Raw genomic sequence first — 9,197 nt, 5'->3', positions numbered from 1 at the left:
TGGTTGACTTCTCACCCTAGTGACCAGGACCTAGAGTGTGGCTGCCCTTCTCTCTCCAAGTTCTTTTTTCTTGGAGATGTGAATAAAACAAGTCAATGCTATTCTTCTCAGCACTGTGCCCCATTATTTAATGACCAGGGAGTGTCAGGCCAGTGCCCTTTTCCTCAGGAGTGATTCAGAAGGAGCCATTCTGGGTGACTTGGGGAGACAGGCAGATTCGCCACAAAACAAGATTTCAAACAGGATCACTTGATTAACTTGCTCTCCTACCCAGGCCACTCAGGGGCTAAGCATGTATACAGCTCCTCAGGGCTCTGTATTGAGGTCAAGGAGCTAGGACGCTCCAGAGTGACCCGGAGCTGGGGAGATCCTGGGCGAGAGGATTCTCAGGGGAAGCTGGTTGGTCCATGCGCCCAGCACCGTCTATGCTGCGATCCTTTAGAAAGACAGAGGCAGGTTTCTCAGCCAGTGACCTCCAGCCCTCCATGAACTCCGGGGCAGCACTGGTGCCCCACACCTCTGGGGATTAGGCCTCTGCCAACTTGCTTCAAAACAGTTTCAGACACTGTCACACACGGAGAACACCAAAGGCTCAGAACTCTGTTGTACCTGGGAAGCAGCACAGCCCAGCTGCTTGGCACTGTGCCCCCATGTAGTCCAATTTCCTCAAGAACTCAGCTCCCATTAAGGCACAGAAACCACTGGCCAGACTCTCCAGGCTGTTCAACACGTGGGCACAATTGCAAACACTGAGCACTTGAAGATCTGGCCCTGAGCTCTTCAAGGAATCTGGCCTGTGGACAGTGTGGATGCAGTGACAAGTGACTGCCTGGTTCGATGCGTGGCTGGGCATTGGTTGCATGTGTAATCCCAATACCTGCCTGTACACAAAGGTCATATGTGCCTAGCTCTGACAGGCAGGCTCCTGCAGCACCTCATGGCACCACCTCTGGCATTTTTCTAAATTCTTCAAACTGGCAGCGTTCATGGGCCACATCTCATGCATCTCCTGCCTTGTGGTAATATTTATGGCACATTGAGCCCTTGTGTAAAGGGCTTTTTGAGTCCTTCCAGGCTGAGTCCCTGTGTCTGCTTACCCCATTGATGATAGTGGCAGGGTCTGACTCACCCCTCTGAGAAGCCTGGTTTGCTGCTCAGATACTCACGAGTAAGGCTTTCTCCTTTCCTCTGGTTTCTTATGGATTCCCATTGCTCCTATAATGGACTGATCCCCTTTGCTCCTACAGTTTCTCTAAGCCCCTCTGAGTCCAATGCATAAGGGTGCAGAGCCCTTTTCCATATTAATAGGGCTTCTCCAGTTCAATCAGCCTCACTCAGAAGAAACCAGAGTGAGGAGATGAATCCGGGGACAATTCATGCCGGTGCCAGGGAATTTCCAGGGTGATGTGTGAAGGACGGGGGGGAAAGGGAGAGAGGAGGTGGGAGTACTGATGGGTCTTTTCTCTGTTTCTCTGTGTAATTCTCACACCTGAGGCGGGGAGTCGAAAGTAGCTATTCATGTCCCCTTGGGATATGACACCCTCATTTTCCATGCTGGGTAAAGACAAAAACCCTTTACAACATGCTTCTGGAATTTGTCAGCAGCTGCCAGCAGCAGCATGTTAATTAAATGTCGGCAAAGATGGAAGCAAGAGGCCCTGCTCTAATTGGACAGTTTGCTTGGTGGAACAGAAAAACATTGTGACAAAGGAGGAGGCTCTGAAATGCTGTGTTTCCCTGGCATGATGCGAGGACGTGGGGCGAGGAAACCCAGGGTTTGTCTTGGTTTGACCTGACACAACCTTTTTTAGAAAAAAGGACTCTGCTGTTATGGTCTCAAATACTGCAGCTTGGAGCACTGCGGAGGGATAGGTCGAGGCTAGAGAGGGTGATGTGAGCATGGAGGCAGCGGGAAAAAACTCAGGGGGTTGGTGGTTGTGAGGTAATCCTGATCTTTTGTTAAGGGGGCTCTCTTCAACCCCTGACATCACAGGCCCAGGGGTCACCTGCCCTGGAGTCCCCTGCCCATTGTAAGACAAGCATGAAATGCACTCAAAGCCTAGCTGTTGGGTTTCCCACTAATGGAAGTGGCAACACAACGTGCAGGGTAAAGAAGAAACAGACACTTTGTCTGAGGTGACACCACTCTTTGCCAGGGCTGACTCAACTGGAGGGGAGCAGAGTGAGGGACCGCCACCTCCAAAGGTCAGTGCCACTTTGGCAAAGATCCTGGCCACCCTATTCCCAGGCCTTCAGGAAGCCAAGTGCTGAACGTGGGAGCTGTGTTTGTGTGCACTAAGAGAGCAGCCCAGAACTGTGAAGTAGGTCCCTTCCAGACACAACAGAGGATGGGCAGTGGGGTTCCTCTCTCCTGTGACACAGTTTTCTACAGCATGCACCCACAGTTGGAGCTTGCTGAGTGACTTAAAGCCACCTTGCTCCCATCCCTCTGCCTTTGCCACAGATGTAGGAAGAATGGAGTAACAGAGCCATTTCTGGCTCCCTGCATTAACTTGATAGGCAGGGGTCTGGGTTCCCAGTGGTGTAGAGGCAAAGGGTGAGCCCAGAGTATTGCCAGTGGGGGAGGACAGCACACTTCTTTCTTGTGCACCCCCTCACCCCGGTTAATCTGCCCAAGGGCACACTCATGGTTGGGATCTAAGAATTGCCCCTTTTTGCAACTCAAACCCTAAAGTTTTGGTCCCAAACAAACAACCATGTGTATAAAGACAGATCTCCTTATGGCTCCCAGGCTCTTCCGGGTGTCTATTATTCAGTATAGCTGTGATCAGGCAGGTTTAACCCTATCCTTATGCTATCCATTTATCTCTGAGCATGGTCTCAAAGGGCCCCCGTCTGCTTGTGCCCTGCTCCATGTGCCAGCCCCTCTAGTTTAAGCCCTTGGGGAGAACAGCTCCTGCTGCCTTGCACTGTGGTAGGATTTCGTGTCCCTGGCCCTGGGCCTCGTGCAGGCTCTTCCTGGCCGCCCATGTACTGCTCAGAGGGCAGAGGAGGTCAGTGGCCAAAAGGTCAAACAACCCTCATTGCTTTAACAAGGTCACTAGCTCGTGTCTCCCTGGGGGGGAGAGCGTGTGTGGGGCCTGTGCTGAACTTTATGAGCCTGCCCTGCTCTCTGCGCGTGTCTGTCAGACAGACAGAGCCCAGCTGTTCACAGCCCGCCACTTGCCTGATGCATTTCCTCTGCCCTCCTGTTTTCTTTGACCATACTTGCAAGTTCATTACCTTGCCCCTGCAAGGTGGTGCATGAGGCAGCAGCTTCTTACTGCTTCCCAGCGCAGCCCTGGCGAACAATGCTGGGCTGAAGCCAGTGCAGAGGGTGAAGTTCAGTGACACCCTTTTCAGTAGGCGAGGAGCCTCTCCGCAGGGGACTGTAGAGAGCACAGGTTTGGCTCATTTCTGGAGGGCAGGAGGACGTGTGGGAAACAGAGCCCTTGAAGGCCTCAGGCCCAGGCTCTAGGGGATTAGGAGGTACAAATTGGAGGGGAGGTGATGAAGCCATTAACCAAAGCTGTCCCCGAGAGAGGTTCCCAGGGGGGGAACCTTTGTGGCTGAAACAACTCATGTTCAAGTAGGCTCTAAGGCCTGGCCTGGCTGCTAATCCCCTGGGATCTACAGGCCAAGAAGCAGAAAAAAAGGTCAAAAAATTCTCATGTAAAGATGGCGGCTTCCCCAGGGGGACGATGTTAGACGGAGCTGGAAGAGGGAATGGGGCGGGATAGGGAACAGCAGTGCTTAATCCTGTGGTTAATAGGCAGGCAGGTGGGCTTAGATCATACTCCAGCTCCTGAAAGGGCTGCCGCAGAGCGACTTACACCGAGACTGCCTCTAGTCAGATCACTAGCGCCCCTGTTTAGAACAGGAGCTCTGCTGTGCACCTGTGGAGGGGTGTGACTATCTGTCAGCAGTGTGTGTTTGTGTCTGTGCGCATCTGCCATTGGGGAGTGTGTAGCATGCTGTAAGCATGTGAGTGTGACAGCCTTGTGTGTCTGTGCATACATGTGCTGGTCTTGGTGAGTCTATGCTTGTGTGCGTGCGTCCTGTATCCATGAATGTGCACATCTGAGTGTGTCCGTGCGTACATGTCCATGCCCATGTATGCCACTCTGTGTATGCACAGGCGCATCCATCTTTGCTTTATCTCTGTGTGCATGTGTCAGTCATGATGTGTGCACATGTCATTCCCAGGGTGTGGGAATCACTGTGCATATGAGTGTGCATGCCTCAGTCATGCATGCATTGTTACTCCCTGTGTGTGTGCATACACACACATCAGTTGTGGTGCCCATGTGTGTGTCAGCTGCCATGTGTCTGTGTGTGTGTGCATGTTGGTCTGAGTGTGTCCATGCACGTATGTGAAAGGCTCTTCAGACCCTTCTTAAGGAGCTCTGTAAATTGTAATCAGATTAAGGCAGCCAATCACTTAGAGCGCTTGAAAAGGGCATACGTTTTCTAATCAGTACCTAGCATTGAGTCTCACAAAGGGTCTAAGTAACTCGGCAGGGGTCGGGCCCTCTGGAGCGCAGAGGAGGGGGCACTCCTTTCTTTTCTCTCTGTCCCTTGTAATTATGTCAATTTGCTAGCCAAATTGTTTGCTTGAGTGGACAGTGGGGGCTTGCTCCCCCAGCCCTATTCATGTGGTAATGTGGGAAGGAACATGGCCTCCTGACTTCAGGAGATGCTGCTGGCCTCTGGAGGGACAGCCCATGCTCCCAGCCCAGGGACCAAACTTGTAGGGGAGAAGCTTTGGCAGGTTGCTGGCAGCTAAGACCCTTCTAGCCCCCAGGTCATGGGGCAGGAAGGGGGTTCCTAAGGGGGCATTTGCCTTCAACAGGTTGCTTTGCTCTAACTTCTCTCATTCTTGTGTCACTTTGTTGAGTCTCTCATTATCAACTTGAGTTTCCATTCCTTGTCCCATGGTTACTGGAAGGGATGCTGCAGACTGGGGATTTCATCTGCTTAATGATGCAACCATATTATATGCAGCAACTTTGATACAGGGCTTTCCAGCATTACATGCCACACTTGCTCATCAGAGGGAGGCAGGTATCAGAGACCAGGGCAAGGAGAAGGCAGAGACTTGAACAGGACCAGAATCTTGCTCTAATAGTCACAAGACCACAAGGAAGGAGGGACAAGAAGCCAGTGGTAGAAAAATGAAGATAGACAGCTCCATACGGTTGAAGTGTGTGTGTGTGTGTGTGGGGGGGTGTTCAACACCAGGAAGACAGTGCTGAGATTGCTAGTCCATGATTTCTGAAAATGGCCATGCTTCTTTGTATGCATAGGAAGGCAACAGCAGCATCTTGGGTACCTGGAAGAATGGGTCTGGGGAAGGCCATAGAAAAGGGATTGACAGTCCTCTAGATAAGAGGAGATTTTGATTTGTGTCAGGATTCCTGTGAGGACCCATGCTACTCAGGATGGAGGTGGAAGAGGGGGCCTCAGACATCAAAGGAGAGGGACAGCTCAGGATCATGATAAGGTTGCAGGCAGTGCAGGAGAAGGTGAAGCTGCATTTGAGGAGGCTTCTTCCCCTTGCCCCAGAGGAAGCCACAAGTTTCAGTCAAGGAAGGAAAGGAGGGGGCCTGGGAGATTCCAGAGAAGAAGTCATCCCAGAGACAGGTACAATTGCTGATCAGGCCAGTGATAGAGGAGGCCAAGGTGGGAAGACATGACCAAATGACATGGTGTGACACAGCAGGAGGCTGCATCATCCCAGAAGGATCTGGAGAAGGAGCAGATGAGCAGGGCAAACAGTCCAGAATAGAAATTAGTTTGTTGTAGCAAAGGGATAGTCTGCAGAATTAAGGTAATCTTCGAGGGCAGTCTCTGGGTCCCCTGACATAGTGTACGTGGGATGAAGGTTTGCAGGCCTTGTCATGCATTATACCCTGTTCAGCCTGTGACACCAGCCTTTTCTGCCCACTTGTCAGCTTCTCTCACCTTCTTCCACACAGGCCCTTACACATGAACCACTTTTCCTGAACTGGCTTTTAAGGTCACTATCCTTCTTCCTTCAGCTCTTCCCAGTCCATCTTCTATGCGACACCTATAATAAATCAGCCAGGGAGTGCTGGCTGGGCTGAAAGGCAGCTGGGGAGCGATGGTACTCTACCTGTTAGGATGTATGAAGGAAATTCTTTTGCAAATGTAGATTTGTCAGTCAAGGCTGTGTGTAGTTGGTTGTGTCACACCCAGCAGAATGGAGCCCTGAGCCTGGCTGTGGCCTTTTAGTGCGTTTATAGACTGTAAATCACTGTTATATGTTAATGCAATTTCTCCTGATCCTGAGCCCCATAACCATCTTCAATCTGGTCTCCTCACCTTGGCCCGTACAGGGGCACTGCCATTGTAGCTGGGTGCCTGATGTTCTCTCACTGCCAAACTCGGGGTGGAGGGGCCAGTCCTCCCACTCAGTTTCTGAGTGACAGAGGGAAGGAGGGCTGTGCATGGGACTCCTAGGCATGGCACAGGCCCAGAGGAAAGCTATCTTGTTTGAGCAGCTACCTATTGTGTTTGGGTTAATCAGCTCAAACCTGTCCTGCCGTCCAGGTCTCCAGGCATCTAGTTCTGACCCACAACATCCTCTGCTGTGTGCTCCCGCCCAGCCACCAGGGAGCTCTGCCAATGCAGAGTCCTCATCCCTGACAGACAGCTGTTCCTGTCCTTGGCTCCCCCCCACAGCTCTGATGGCACATACCAAGCCCCACCTGCCATACCCCTCCTATTTGCACACCGATGCTGTCAAAGCACCTCACAGGCAGCATCTCCTGCTAGTCTCCTCTTGAGCCTCTGTTAAGTGGTGACTGAATCATGCCAAGCTGGGTTGGTGCTTTGTGCCACACCTACCCACCCACACTCATACAAGCATTTACATATACTTTGCCTGCAAACCCTTGTAAAGGGGAGCCTCTTTATTGCCTGTATAGATCACAGTGTGTTAGTTAAGGGGCTTCTTTGTATTGCTTCAGACAGGAGATTGCCAGCTGAGGTCATCAAAAGTACTAGGGTGGGTAGGAGAGACAGGAGGAGGGGGGAAGCCCTGACAATACAGACTGAAGGATTAAAGGAGCATATAAAGTTCCTATTGAGTGAGACAAGAGGCTGTTCACTCACAAGATTGACAGCAACCAGGAGGCGATTCCCAACACAATGTCCAATTAATTCTCTACCCTCTTCTCCATGTCTCCTCCCTCCTCCTCCTCCCTTGGGCTGGCGCATGAGCAGGGCAGGGCTGAGATCCTCAACAAGGTAATTAATTATTCTTGACTAAGAGGAGATTGTTGAGCCTGCAAGGTTGCGATGTGGCTGTCAGGCTAAGTGGGAAACCCTTGTCCCACTCCTGCCAAGTTCTCAGCCACTTGGCCCATTGCACTAGAGTCACCCTTGTCTTCCGCAAATCTCAGATGCAGCAGGACTGTGAGACTGAAGGTTTCTCCATTCTGCAGGTCAGGAAAGCTATGTGTAGGGACTGCAAGGCAGACACAGTCAGAGGTACAGAGGTCCATTGGTAAAGCTAATTATGACAAGCCCCAAAAATGGACATAGTAAAGGGTGCAGACACCGAGTTCTTTGGCCAGAGATTACCTAGTATTGTCCCCGCTTTGTTAGGGCTGACTAAACATTTTCCACCAAAACCCTTTTTTTAAGCAAAAAGTATTTGCTTATTTATTTATTCATTTTTTTTGCAGAAAATGTTGCATTTGAATCCCAAACGTTTTGACCAAAACCAAACCATTTTCAGGCAACAACTTATATGACTTTTTACCACAAAAAAATCAATATTTAATTTTATCAACAGAGTTAATATTTTTCATAGGGGGAAAAGCCCTCTGTCCAGCTATACTGGTTGTGTTCTTGGGCATACCTGTGCTGCACAAGAAACGTAGCTCATGTCAACACACCTGCAAAGTAGCCGTCGTAAACCCTGCATATGTACCCAGTATATGCCTCTTCACTGCTACTGGCACCCGTGCTAGCTAGAACAAGCAAGCACAGGTATAGTAGCAGGTGCTACAGTCATGCCTTCATTTTGTCATGCAGCCCCATCCTCTGTCTCTGAGCACAGACACCCCTCTGGTAGGGTTTGCTTACATGTATACTGCTATCTCTGTGTGCTCCTCTGGACCCCAAGTATCCCAATGGAAAACCTACCAAGTTCTATTCTGACACCAGTTTTATACCATTTCAGAAGAGCTGATATTTGCAGAGTTCCTTCTGGCTTACACCAGTGCAATGAGAAAGGAATCAGGGCCAGGGAATATAATGTCATCATCCCTGGCAAATGGGGTGGCGTGGTCCAGTCAATCTGCTCATTGCTTTGCCAACAGGTCAGCCCACTGACGCTGCTGGGCACAGCCATGCCTGCTTTGTGAATTTAAGTGCCAGGCAGCCAATACTCTCTCTGAGTGGGAAGGCTCACAACTGCAGGGATATTTCTCTGAAGGTGCCATGTTGCTGTGAAGCCTGGAAACCCCCAGGTGACACATGCCACGTGGCCGGCCTTCCCATCTGATACCCACTGTGCTTTTGTACCATCACCTGGGATGGGGATACAGCCCCTGAAAGCTCCCCTTGTGACTGGTAACTAGAGAGTACATCTTGTCCCCATCCTGAGCTGTCTCTTTAGTCAAGGCTGGGGACTGGGGAGCACAGTTAATCCTCCATGGTTTCTGGGGTGGGGCAGCAGCAACATTGTGGATCTATCTGCTTGGGATATCCCTCCAGAGAGCTGCAACCTGGAAGTGCCCCTTCTGCAGCCTGGACGGATAGAAGAAAATGCACGTCTGGCTGTGCCTTCATTGATATGCACCATGGCCAGAGCGTCCCTCTGCCTCCTGCCTGCTTCCTTCCAGACACACACACACACACACACACACACACACACACACACACACACACACACACACACACACACACACACACACGCACACTCACTCTCAGTAAAGTTGTTTGAAAGTCTTCTGGCAGTTTTAGTGGCAACGAATAACAGATTAGCCATGATCTGATCAGCCCAGTATCTAAGCTTTATTCTCCCTGCTGACAAGTATTTGAAAGAGGGGAGGGGCCACTTTCAGCCCAAACGATGAATCTTTCACAGACAAGAATGGCCCTTTTTTCTCCAGCGAGGCCTCAGGCTGTTCGGTGCCCTGTTGCTAGGCAAGGCATGGAGCCCG

Source organism: Alligator sinensis, unplaced genomic scaffold (assembly GCF_000455745.1).
Source record: "Alligator sinensis unplaced genomic scaffold, ASM45574v1 scaffold874_1, whole genome shotgun sequence".
Classification (NCBI taxonomy): domain Eukaryota; kingdom Metazoa; phylum Chordata; order Crocodylia; family Alligatoridae; genus Alligator; species Alligator sinensis.
This window is presented reverse-complemented; position numbering follows the sequence as displayed.